General features: G+C 46.0%; 1 protein-coding gene across 6 annotated transcripts in view; it reads left to right on the forward strand.

Moving 5' to 3' along the window:
- The first annotated feature begins 3419 nt into the window (after positions 1 to 3419).
- Positions 3420 to 13730, forward strand: part of LOC123148896 (uncharacterized) — a 28011-nt gene continuing 17700 nt past the window's right edge. For 5 of the 6 annotated variants that reach the window (XM_044568415.1, XM_044568416.1, XM_044568413.1 and 2 more), the window contains exons 1-2: positions 3420 to 3813; positions 3929 to 4020. The gene's annotated coding sequence lies outside the window, so the exon portion shown is untranslated. Of the gene's footprint in view, positions 3825 to 3928; positions 4021 to 13730 lie in introns of all 6 variants that reach the window. The other variant, XM_044568418.1, reaches the window with a different exon arrangement.

Consider the following 13730-nt stretch of genomic DNA (forward strand, 5'->3'; position numbering starts at 1 on the left):
TGGACTCTCCAAAAATGTTTTCCTAATTCAAACTTATTTGAATCACATTCAAATGTGTTCAAATGCAATCCTTCCAAACGGTGCCAAATGTATTTTTCTTGGATCAAGCTCCTTTTTATGAGTCTAAGAAAATTGGCGCCCTGCTCCAATTCTTCTCCTATCTCTCTCTACATTTCTTATTTCTCAGTTTATTTGTTAAATCAGGAAATAAAGAAGTAAATAAGAAGAGGGAGAGAGAGAGCCCAGCCTTGCCAATTGGGCCTCCCGCGGCCCATTTGGCCCAAGGCTTCCCGCAGCCCAACCTGCGCTAACGCTAGGCGCCCGAGCCGCCTCTCCCGATCCCCTCTCCCTCCGCCGCCAAAAACCCACGCTCGACCCCTCCCCTCGCCCGTGCCCCTTTCTCCCTCTCGATCTCTCCCTCACTCGCTACCTCTCCTTTCCCCTGCTCGCGCCGCCACACACACAAGACACACATGCAGAGGGGCGGCGCCCCATGCCCATCCCCTTGACTGCTACCTTGGCCTCCGGCCATGGCGCCCGTGTCGGCGACCCTGCAGGCCATGCCCTGCTGCCATGTCCCGCCGCTGCCGCACGCCAAGTCCCGCGCCGCTGCCGTCGTCACAACCTGCATCGGTCCCTGCCGCGCCCCTTCATCGAGCAGCCGCACGTCGCCGGATCCCGTCCGCTGGGACCAGGAGCGTTGCCACCTCAACCCGCCTCACCGTCGTCCATGACAACGCCTTCGCCAAGTGTCAGCGCAGCCTGGCCACATCCTGTCGTTCTCCTTCGTTGCCGGACCCGAGCCGTCCTCTGCTTCCTCTACACCGTCCAGGAGCCACCTCGCTCGCGCGTGTCCTCCACCAGCAGCCTACAACGCCTGAGGAGAGCCGAGCTCCTCCCGGTCCCCATGGTGGCTGCTTCCCCTGCCCCGAGTTTCCCTGGAGTCGACGTTCAAGTCTCGCGCCCCAATGACCTCCCCGCATCTCGCGCCGCTGCTCATGGCCTGCACCAACCTCCTCCTCCATCATCAAGTCCGTCGTTCCCCGTCGTACCGTCGCTGGAGTTCACGTCCAAGGCCCGCTGCAACCTCACCTTCGGCCATGCCCTTGCCTTCCTGTACTGTTGTCGCTGAACGCCAAGACCAAACGTTTTGTTTCGCCAAGTTCTGTCAAACTGACCGTGTACGTCTACCGTCGTCGTGGTTTTTTTTATCAAGTTCGACTACAACACGAAGATGTGAACAACTACGCGGAGTCGCAGAGAACGACTACACATGGGACCCGTCAAGTTCTTCTACATGCATGTACGACTACACATCTGAGATGCATCTAGTACCTCTATAGAAGACCCGAACGTCTACGATCCGTGTACGATGATCGTTGCCAAAGACCGTCGAGTGAACAACCCCCCTCGCCGTGGACTCGACAAGACAATGTGTACAACTACTTCCACGACGACCGTGCACCACTACCGTCGCGAGAACGACTACTTCCTACGGCCGTCCCGAGAACACCTACTTACTTTACCGAACTCGAACCACCCCGAACGCACGCTTCAAAGGTATACCTCGAGATGACCGTCCGAAAACGAATGCTTGTGTTGTATGAGTTGCAGCCTATGTTTGCACCGTGTCCGAGTTGTCACTTGCTCGGTCCTCCTCGTTTCCATGCCCACTAACCCGTGGGAACCCGATAGTCGGGAGCACCCCACCATCTTGCTCAACTCGCTCACGCCCTATCATTTTCACCGGCATCTCAATCGAGTTACCGGAACCGTTATGTTGCCATGGCATCATTTTCGGATTCGTTGCCGTGGCCCCTTTTCCTTCCGCCATGTCGACAAATGCTTCATATCATGTTAATGTCAACATTTTCATACAATTGCATAATACTTGCACATGCCATTCGCATCATGATAATAACATTCATATGTTTAAAATTGTTGTTGCACCAAATTGCTAATGCATATGGGGATTACCGGTTTTGTTGCTTGTTATATCCGGCCCCATTTAAATTGTTTATAGTATAGTTTTGTTATGCTTCACCTCTTTCCATGTTAACCAACATTTAATATTGTTGAGTACCTAACCGGGGGTGAACTAAATAATTGATGTGGTGTTCCGTCAATATGTAACTCGTTGCATATTGAGCTCCACTTAATTTGTAGTTTTGTTTGTTGCACTTTGCCATGCCATGCATATTTAAACCGGACATGCATCATACTTGGTTGTGCATCATGCCATGTTTATCTGATGGTTGTTTATTATGTTGTTTGTTTCTTTCTGGGTTGCTTCTCTCGTTAGCTTCGGTTTCGTTTCGGAGTCGTGAGGATTCGTTCGACTACGTTCGTTTGTTTTTTCTTCATGGACTCGTTCTTCTTCCTTGTGGGATCTCAGTCAAGATGACCATATCCTCGAAATCACTTCTATCTTTGCTTGCTAGTTGCTCGCTCTATTGCTATGCCGCGATACCTATCACTTGCTATATCATGCCTCCCATACTGCCATGTCAAGCCTCTAATCCACCTTTCCTAGCAAACCGTTGTTTGGCTATGTTACCGCTTTGCTCAGCCCCTCTGATAGCGTTGATAGTTGCAGGTGAAGATCGAAGTTTGTTCCATGTTGAAACATGGGTTTTGTTGGGATATCATTAGTATATCTTGTTTACTTTAATGCATTTATTTATATACTTGGTAAAGGGTGGAAGACTCGGCCTTATGCCTGGTGTTTTGTTCCACTCTTGCCGCCCTAGTTTTCGTCATACCGGTGTTATGTTCCTTGATTTTGCCCTTACGCGGTTGGGGGAATGTGACCCCCTTGACAGTTCGCTTTGAATAAAACTCCTCCAGCAAGGCCCAACCTTGGTTTTACCATTTGCCACCTAAGCCTTTTTCCCTCGGGATTCCGGAGCCCGAGGGTCATCTTTATTTTAAACCCCCGGGCCAGTGCTCCTCTAAGTGTTAGTCCAACCTGTCAGCAGCCGGTGGCCACCAAGGGCAACTCTGGGTTGGCCTACCGGAATCTTGGACAATCCGGTGTGCCCTGAGAACGAGATACACTACACCAAGACACTACAAAGACGACATGCATCTGTTGGTATAAGTGAGTATCGCCTACACTTTTTTGTCCCAAACTATACCGACACACAGTATGTTAGTGTTGTTTAAGCTTGTGACACACTATCTGTCGCCAAAGCTCACAAAAACACCAACGAAATTTCTATTGGTAGATAGAGGCATTACCGATTGTTTGTGTGTCGCCGATTCGTGGGGACACAAAAAGTGTCGGCGTTGCGCTTCAGCCATGTCCGAAAAATATGGGGCGTGAAGAGAGCCAGGCGTGCGCCATAGGAAACACTCGATTCGTACCAGGCCATCAAAATAAAAGAAAAACACACCCGACCCGGCCCCCCCGACCCCAACATGTTCGATCGATCCCCAATCTCATCCCCTCCCCTCTCTCCCTCTCCCTCTCTCGCGACCCACACACCCTAACCCTAACCCGACTGCGCCGTCGCACCCGACATGGGCGCCGCCGCCCCAACCCACCAACCGGTCCCCTTGCGCCACCACTTCTCGGACCGTGGCCTCCCTTCCCTTAGTCCGCAGTAGCAGCAGTGTCGTCTAGGACGGAGGAGCACCGTCCGCCGCTGAGGAGCAGCAGCGCGGTCCGCAACCAAAGATCCGCTGTGCGCCGGGAACATCAGCACCATACGCCGGAGGATCCTCTGCACCGACTACTATTGAGGAGGAGCCCGCTGTTCTTCTTCCTTCAATGGCGACCCCTGTCACGACCCCGCCTCCAGATCTCAACAAGTAAGATGCAGGTTTTTTTTTCCTTACCTATCTTCTTGTATGTTGCTATATGGAGTTCACATTTAATTGTGAATGGTTTATAACCTGATGGCATGCCTTGCGTAATTACATCCAGGAGGTTCCAGGTCTAGGAAATGGCATTATTGGTGTGGTGTTGTTCTGTTTTCTCAATGAATATGAGTCGCTCGATGGATGGGAATTGCTACTGTAAGTCATCTCAGAAACTAGTATTGACCCCCTAAAAAAGGAGTATTAATACAATACGCAAAATTATTAGGCTGCAGATAGTATGGGGTATATCAGTACATGACATAAAAAGTACTCCCTCCGTCCCATAATAAAAGAACGTTTTTCAAACTGTTTTAGCTTGGAAAACGTTCTTATATTATGGGACAGAGGGAGTAAATGATATGCCTGATAATGTTTGCTTGTCTTTGTCAGGTTTTTTTATTTTCTTTTTGAGTGGCTTCACACACATGTGCTTTTCTGCTGCACTGTATTGCGCCACAAAGACAATACTCGCAGGGATTCTGAAAAATAACTTGAAGCATGACCATTAGTTAGTAGAGCATATTTTGCATTGCATCCATGACTTTCTTAGTGCGTGTGTTCACTTCTAGGTCACTGCATCATGTGAAAAAAACTGCCGATGCTATAATTTCTCAAAGAAAAGGAAGTTCATGTGAAGAACCATGGACTCACATGTGAGAAAAATATATTTGAGTCAGATATATATATACATATATAAATGGATGGATGTAATGTTCATAAAGACAGTCTATTTGTTCTTTTTTATGAGGGAAAGACAGTCTGTTAGTTGTTAATTAGAAAACTTATAAAGAAGATAGTCTGCAGTAAATGTGTATAAAAAATATAGGTCAATGATATACTGTGATAATACCTCCTTGTTTTTGTCTGCAATAGTTGATTAATTTTTTAGGGTGTTCAAAAATATAGGTCAATGATATACCGTGTGTGTGTGGTGGGGGTGGGGGTGGGGGTGGTGGGTGTGTGGGTGTGTGGGTGTGGGGTGTGGGGGGTGGTGGGGGTGGGGGTGGTGGTGGTGGTGGGGGTGTGGGTGTGGGGGTGTGGGGGTGTGGGGGTGGGTGTGTGTGGGGGGGGGGGTGTGGGGGGGGGGTTGCGTAGTGAACATGAATTGAATATTATGAATGCAATTTCACTCAAAATATGGTGCATTTGTGCTGAAATGTAGAACCCTGGCGGCAAATGTGTCGGTAGAAGAATAGAACGTCACAGTAGTGAACATGAATTGAATAGTATGAATGCAATTCCATTCAAAATATGGTGCATTTGTGCTGAAATGTAGAACCCTGGCGGCAAATGTGTCGGTAGAAGAATAGAACGTCACACTATCTGTCGGCATAGCGCACTGACACACAAGCTGTCGCCGTAGCAATGGACGTTGCATAACCTGTCGGAAGATTTGTCGGCATAACATAGTCTGTCGGTGTAGAAATGTCTGTCGTTATAGATCTCACCAACGTTGTCATACTATCTGTCGGTCGGCAAAAATAGCTTTGTTTTGTCAGAAAAGGTTTTTGCCGACACTAAATGTGTCGCCTTAGGTGGCCTATGTCGACAGATTATTTGACGCTGCTTTGAGTGTCATGGTGTAGTGATATGTGCAGCTCCTATCGGGATTTATCGGCACATTCATGTGGCTTTGCTGGTCTTGTTTTACCATTGTCGAAATGTCTTGTAACCAGGATTCCGAGTCTTATCGGGTCTTCCTGGGAGAAGGAATATCCTTCGTTGACCGTGAGAGCTTGTGATGGGCTAAGTTGGAACACCCCTGCAGGGTTTTGAATTTTCGAAAGCCGTGCCCGCGGTTATGGGCAGATGGGAATTTGTTAATATCTGGTTGTAGAGAACTTGACACTTAACTTAATTAAAATGCATCAACCGCGTGTGTAGCCGTGATGGTCTCGGGAAGTGAACACGGTCTCGTGTTATACTTGAAAGTAAGTAGCTTCAGGATCGCTTCTCGATCACTTATTAGCTTCTTGACCATGCTTTGCTTTTCTTCTCGCTCTCTTTTGCATAAGGTAGCCACCATATATGCTAGTGCTTGCTGCAGCTCCACCTCACTACCCTTACCTACCCATAAGCTTAAATAGTCTTGATCTCGCGGGTGTGAGATTGCTGAGTCCTCGTGACTCACAGATACTTCCAAACAGTTGCAGGTGCCGATGATGCCAGTGCAGGTGACGCAACGCAGCTCAAGTGGGAGCTTGTTGAAGATCTTGGTTGTTGTTTTATGTTTTTATCCGGTTGATCGGTAGTGCAGCCCAGTTGGGACGATCGGGGATCTAGCATTTGGGGTTGTCTTCTTTTATTTTGGTTTCGTAGTCGGACCTTGACTGTATTCTGGATGATGTATGTTTAACTTTTATTGTGTGAAGTGTCGATTGTAAGCCAACTCTTTATCCCTTTCTTATTCAGTACATGGGATTGTCTGAAGATTACCCCTCTTGCGACAAACCTACCATGCGGCAATTCTTCTAAGTCGTGCCCCGACACGTGGGAGATATAGCCGCATCGTGGGTGTTACAACCTTCAAGCACTCACCTCCCCGGCAACGGCGCCAGAAAAGAGCTTGATGTCTACTACACAACCTTCTTGTAGATGTTGTTGGGCCTCTAAATGGAGAGGTTTGTAGGACAGTAGCAAATTTCCCTCAAGTGGATGACCTAAGGTTTATCAATCCGTAGGAGGCGTAGGATGAAGATGGTCTCTCTCAAAAACCCTGCAACCAAATAACAAAGAGTTTCTTGTGTCCCCAACACACCCAATACAAAGGTAAATTGTATAGGTGCACTAGTTAAGCGAAGAGATGGTGATACAAGTGGTATATGGATAGTAGATAAAGGTTTTTGTAATCTGAAAATAAAAAAACAGTAAGGTAACTAATGATAAAAGTGAGCATAAACGACATTGCAATGTTAGGAAACAAGGCCTAGGGTTCATACTTTCACTAGTGCAAGTCCTATCAACAATAATAACATAATTGGATCACATAACTATCCCTCAACATGCAATAAAGAGTCACTCCAAAGTCATTAATAGCGGAGAACAAACGAAGAGATTATGGTAGGGTATGAAACCACGTCAAAGTTATTCTTTCCAATCAATCCGTTTGGCTATTCCTATAAGTGTCACAAACAACCCTAGAGTTCGTACTAGAATAACACCTTAAGACACAAATCAACCAAAGCCCTAATGTCACCTAGATACTCCAATGTAATCTCAAGTATCCGTGGGTATGATTATACGATATGCATCGCACAATCTCAGATTCATCTATTCAAACCAACACAAAGTACTTGAAAGAGTGCCCCAGAGATTCTACCGGTGAGTCAAGCCGAAAACGTGTGCCAACCCCTATGCATAGGTTCATGGGCGGAACCCGCAAGTTGATCACCAAAACATACATCAAGTGAATCAATAGAATAACCCATTGTCACCATGGTTATCCCACGCAAGACATACATCAAGTGTTCTCAAATCCTTAAAGACTCAATCCGATAAGATAACTTCATAGGAAAAACTCAATCCATTACAAGAGAGTAGAGGGGGAGAAACATCATAAGATCCAACTATAATAGCAAAGCTCACGGTACATCAAGATCGTACCACCTCAAGAACACGAGAGAGAGAGAGAGAGAGAGAGAGAGAGATCAAACACATAGCTACTGGTACATACCCTCAGCCCCGTGGGAGAACTACTCCCTCCTCGTCATGGAGAGCACCGGGATGATGAAGATGGCCACCAGAGAGGGACTGTCCCCTCCGGCAGGGTGCCGGAACGGGTCTAGATTGGTTTTCGGTGGCTATGGAGGCTTCTGGCGGCGTAACTCCTGATCTATTTTGCTCCTGGTAGTTTTTAGCGTATATGTGTATATATGGGAGGAAGAAGTACGTCGGTGGACCTCCGAGCTGTCCACGAGGCAGGGGCGCACCCAGGGGGGTGGGCGCGCCCCCCACCCTCGTGGGCAGCCCGGGACTCTCTTGGTCCAACTCCGATACTCCGTGGGCTTTTTCTGGTCCAAAAATAAGTTCCGTGAAGTTTCAGGTCAATTGGACTCTGTTTGATTTTCCTTTTCTGCGGTACTCTAAAACAAGGAAAAAACAGAAACTGGCACTAGGCTCTGGGTTAATATGTTAGTCCCAAAAATAATATAAAAGTGTATAATAAAGCCCATAAACATCCAAAGTTGATAATATAATAGCATGGAACAATCAAAAATTAAAGATACGTTGGAGACGTATCGGCGGCTCCGGTCGCTGGAGGCCATGGCAGCAGGAGGGGCGCGCTCCGTTCATTTTCTGGCAGATAAGAAAACAATCGAGGAAGGGAGAGAGATTAGAGAAGGAAGGAGAGGGAAACAAGGGAGAGAAAGAGGAGACGGGCGGCGACTCATCTGCTGGGTTCGCCAGAGACGGTCGGCGACGTGGCCGGAGGCGGGGACGAGGTGCTCGAGGACAAGGAGGTGAGGTGGCTTGGGGAGGCAGGGCACGAACGCGGGAGAAGGAGCTCGGGCTCCTGGTGTGGTGGATGAGGGCGACGCCCTTGTGATTGAGGTCACTGGTGGTGGTGCTCCGGTGGCCGAACGGTGCTCGGGCGCGAGGCTGTGAGGTGTTTGGCGAAGAAGGCAGGGAGGACGCGGCCATGGATCGAGAGGAGAAGGTCGTTGGCTCGGTGCTGAAAACGAGGAAGGTGGTCGGGTCGGCCGGGCGGGCGGAGAGGTCGATCTGGGAGGATCCCGATGGAGATGGTGAGTGGGTGGCGGCGCGAGGAGGGGAATAGGGTTAGGCTAGGGTTTGATCTGATTTAGTAAATGGGTGGACTATATATAGGGAAATAGGATTGAGGTTGGACCCTCCGATCGTAATCGGGCTGTCCAGAAAAATATAGGTTAGGAAGTCCAATTAAGAAAACGGAGATGTTTTATAGATGTTTGGGGATGATTCGGACCCAACGGTGATGACTGTCCGGGTCGGGTCCGGGACAGCTTGTCGGACGCACGCGCGAGGAGGGCTGCGGGCTGACGAGAGAGGTTAGGTTGGGCCTGGTGGTAGGTAGTGGACTGTGCAGAAGGCCTCAGGCTGAGAGAAGAGAAGAGAGAGAGAGAGAGAGAGAGACCCGGCAGCAGTTTCCGGAGACTGAAAACGTCTGACGATTTGACCGACTGTATTGCCGCTATAGTTATCCGTTGGGGCGTCAAACGGACTCCGAATGCGATGAAACTTGGCAGGCGGCCTATCTACACTATAACAACACCACATGCCAACTTTCATCCCATTCCGAGAACATTTTTCGGCCACTTATAAAATAATATTTCGGACGTGCCTCGGGCGCGTGCAAGTGTGTCTGGGCTCAGAATGGACAACGGAAGGAACTGGGGAAACCCGAACGAATGCAAGTTTTGAAAACATGATGACGCAATGCACATGATGACATGGCAAGATGCGATACACAAGCAAATGACACGGCAACAAACAACGAATAACTGAAAGACACCTGGCGCATCGGTCTCGGGGCGTTACAACACTCTACCACTACGAGAGGATCTCGTCCCGAGATCTAGGATGGCACTGGAGGGAAATGGAAAAGGAAGATAAGAGGTAAAACTAAGTTGGTTCTTTGACAAATGAGTGAAACCAAAGAACCTAGAGAGGTTAAACAATTTCGAGAAAAGAATACAACGGAGATGATCGAAGTTGAAAACACTCCGTTAGAAAAGAGGAACAAGGAACATCACGAGAACCCTGTGGTTGAAAGACATGAGAAAAGGGTTGCAATGGGCAAGAAGTACATGCAAGCACTCTGGTAAAAACGAGATGTACAAGGAACGATAAGGATCGATTACGACAACACTTTGGTTGAAAAATGGAAGGTAAAGAATATGAGCTTGGCAAAATGAAAGCACTTGGATGAGACTCTGGTTAAAAAAGGAATGATAGCCACAACACCCCGGTCAAAACAAGATAGAGAAGGAATAAGAATGATATAATTTGGGCAACACTCCGACTGAAAATGAAAGGAATTGAAGATGAGCTTGACAAGATGAGAAGATACTTGATGAAATCAACAACACACTACCTCCGGAACTATTGAAAGAATGGCACAAGGGGTAAAAAAAGATTTCGGACAGCACTCCAGTTGAGAAGGAAGGCAAAACTAGGTAAGATGAGAGAACTTGAATGAAGGACACGACACTCCAGTTGAATGGATAGACAAAGGAAAGAGCATGATCTTGGCAAAACGAGATGATAGGACGAAGAGAGCAACATCACCATGCCTCCAGAACAAATGAATGGAAAACTAGATGGTTGGAAAGAAAAGAACGGAGAAGAAGAATGACAACTCTCGCAAATAAAATTGAAAGAGCATGCTTACGAAGAAAAGGTTGAACGGAGTTGTTGGATTATCAACAACGAAAGCATAAGCTTGATGTGGGCTAATGGAAGACATCTCAAAATTATGAGGTGACAACCTGCCACTCACGGGAAAAAGATTTGATTGAGAGCTAGAAAAGATAGAAAGCTTCTCCCGCCGAGGTGATAAGAGAACTTGGATCATAGGTAATCATCACAAAGAGCAACATTCCCAATGGAAGGCTTTAGGTGAAATCTATACCAAGATAACTCCAAGGAAGAAAGTGATGGGTTTAAATACCTCATTCCTGACAACTTGCGAATCATGAAACACGAAAGAAATTGTCAAGAATGACATAACACCACCGCAAGAGACAAGATAGAAAGAATTGCACTTTGGAATGCAAGATGAAGAATGCTTGAACTCCTCAAAACAAGAATGTGTTTAACACCATGTTCATTTTAGAGTATAGCTTGGAGGATCTTAGCTTCGAGAGAAAACTTGAAGAACAATTGAAGAATGAAAGGAATCTTTGATGAGCCACCATGTAGAGCCTTCATGAAGAACTCCGGTAACAAAATGATGATAAAAAGAAAGAGAAGTTTAAAACACAAGGTGAAGCCTTGTAATGATTTAGATGGATCTTCGCGACGATATAATTGAGAGAGCTTGGAACTCCGGGAAAAGAAAAGATGAAACAATTGAAATTGAGAATTTGATGAGCCTCCGGAATAAGGAATTGAATTTACTCGATGAAACAAGAATAAGAATTACATTATGCTTATCCTTCACTAATTTAAATTGATGACAAGCAACGGATTTGGCATACTACTTATTCTCGTAGAAAGGATTAAGATAGATATGGCACAAACTTGAGAAAGGTCTTCAACGATCCGCCGGCAGGATTGGAAAGAACGAATGAATAGATATGAGAACATAGGAAGAGGAATCTTGAACAAACCACCGTAAGAATTGAAAATGAAAGTAGCAGAGGCACAATTCACCGGGAATAATTGGAAAACGAATGAAGATACTTGCTAGGATTTAGATACATGAGAACTAAGAGATCGTGAACTGATTAGAGGATATTTGAACGATGCACCGGTAAGATTTGGAGAACGAGAGCTGAAAGCTTGAATGGATAATTCTGAGATGATGGGCTCCGAAGAATCAAACTGAAAAGACTCCTGAAATGCTTCGGATGGGTACGAAAAGAATTCTCACAGTAAAAAACAATTAAGAGAGGATGGCATCAAGCTAGAGAACCATGAATCTTCAAGAGAACAGATAGATTTGGAGGAAAAACTCTTCTTTGGTCTTCAAAATCCGAGAATGGCGTCGAGAAAAACACCATCAAGAATTGTTGAGACACTCCAGAAAGAAGAAATAGAAAGGTTGAACCAACGATGAAAAGAATTTGAAAGATCTTGGAGAAGAAATATGACTGATGACAATTCATTCTTACGTCAAACTTTGAAATGAATTTGCGAATAACTCTGAAAAAATTAGAAGAGTTAGGTAAGATCCTGGGAAACGACCTGTGGGTAGGGCCCACTCAAAAGAAACACCATTGAACGATTTAAAAAGTAGATTACACCGGTTGAATTAAAATGGCTTGAATAAGATAACAATCTCGAGATAGCTTAAGCGAATTAGCAATGGCACGCGAATCTCCTGAGATATCTTCAGCACTCCGGAACAATTGAATAGCAAGTGGTGAATGATATGAGGTGCACCAGCATGAGAAAGCATTGGACAAATGAAAGGACTATGCTCAATACCAAAGCTTGAATTGAATTCACCGAAAAAAGAAAATAAAGAAGAATGATGGACTAGTAGAGCATCTTCATGAGAAACACCGGGTAAGAACATTGATTGAAAAGAATGAAGAGACTTCACATGAATAAAAGGATGCTTGATTAAGAAATCCGAGTCCTTGAAGAAAAAAGGGATGGGTGGGCGGGAAAACAAAGGCAACTTGGGACAGATGAAACAAACAACATTGAGAAAACCAAGAGGTGATCTTACAGATGTTGAAATGATCAGATCCACTTGAAGAGAAACACGCCGGTTGAAAAGGATTGGCATGACAATCTCGATTATCATGAAGGATTAGTATTCACATAGAAATATGAGAACACCACTTAGGGAAGGTATGGAATCAACACTTGACATTGAAGCAACTTGAATACCACAACTCAAAACAAAACAAAGGATTGTCTTGCAGAATAAGTCAAAAAAAAACATATGATAGATCCCATATCGTATCATGTATCTATTGGAAGGATATCCTACGTGATACTTGAATTCCCACCTATAAAACTCCTGAAACTTCCTGATTACGCAATCAGGTGTTGGGATACAGGGGAAGCATAACATCTCACCCAAAACTAACAAATCCTACATCCAGCTGTATCCATCCTTCAACACATAACCAAGAAACCTTCGGAAATCGTTTACCTCAACCTTTGAAAAGCATCCGTTATATGAGTTATGGCAATGCTCCCGAACTCCCGCCCCAGTACTGGGTGGCGTCGAGGTTATCTCACCAACAACTGCATAAAAGAGATTTTCGATGTCGTCGAACTCAGGTATTCCAGAACTACAACGATAAAATTGTGACGACAACACCTCGGCGCTCAACTCCCCAGGACACCGCCACAACCCCTAAATGTCAGGAGGCACCAAGAACAATGTTCTCATCACAAAATCATCGGAACGATTTCAAGATACCCGCGTGATCCTAAAAAAAATTCGTGAAATTTGAGGAGAGAAAAGTCAAAACTTCTACATCAGGAGGCCTCACCAGAGCAACGAAGGGACTGAGGAGTAAAAGAATCCTACTCTCTGATATATATAATCCTAAGACTCAAAATATTTTGTTCTAGACACAACAACGTCAGCGATTCGATCAAGCAGGGGGCTCCTAAGTCGGGGATGGCTCTAATACCAACTTGTAACACCCATGATGCGGCTATATCTCCCACGTGTCGGGGCACGGCTTAGAGGCATAGCCACATGGTAGGTTTGTGGCAAGAGGGGTAATCTTTACACATCCCATGTACTGAATAAGAAAGGGATAAAGAGTTGGCTTACAATCGCCACTTCACACAAAACATAAGTAATCCATACATCATCCAGAATACAATCAAGGTCCGACTACGGAACCAAAATAAAGAAAGACCACCCCAAACGCTAGATCCCTGATCGTCCCGACTGGGCTCCACTATTGATCAACAGGAAACGAAACAAGACAATGACCAAGATCTTCATCGAGCTCCCACTTGAGCTGGGTTGCGTCACCTGCACTGGTATCATCGGCACCTGCAACTGTTTGGAAGTATTTGTGAGTCACGAGGACTCAGCAATCTCACACCCGCGAGATCAAGACTATTTAAGCTTATGGGTAGGAAGAAGATAGTGAGGTGGAGCTACAGCAAGCACTAAGCATATATGGTGGCTAACTTACGCAAATACGAGCGAGAAGAGAAGCAACGCAACGGTCGTGAAGCTAGAA

This window comes from Triticum aestivum, chromosome 7A, assembly GCF_018294505.1.
Source record: "Triticum aestivum cultivar Chinese Spring chromosome 7A, IWGSC CS RefSeq v2.1, whole genome shotgun sequence".
Classification (NCBI taxonomy): Eukaryota; Viridiplantae; Streptophyta; class Magnoliopsida; order Poales; family Poaceae; genus Triticum; species Triticum aestivum.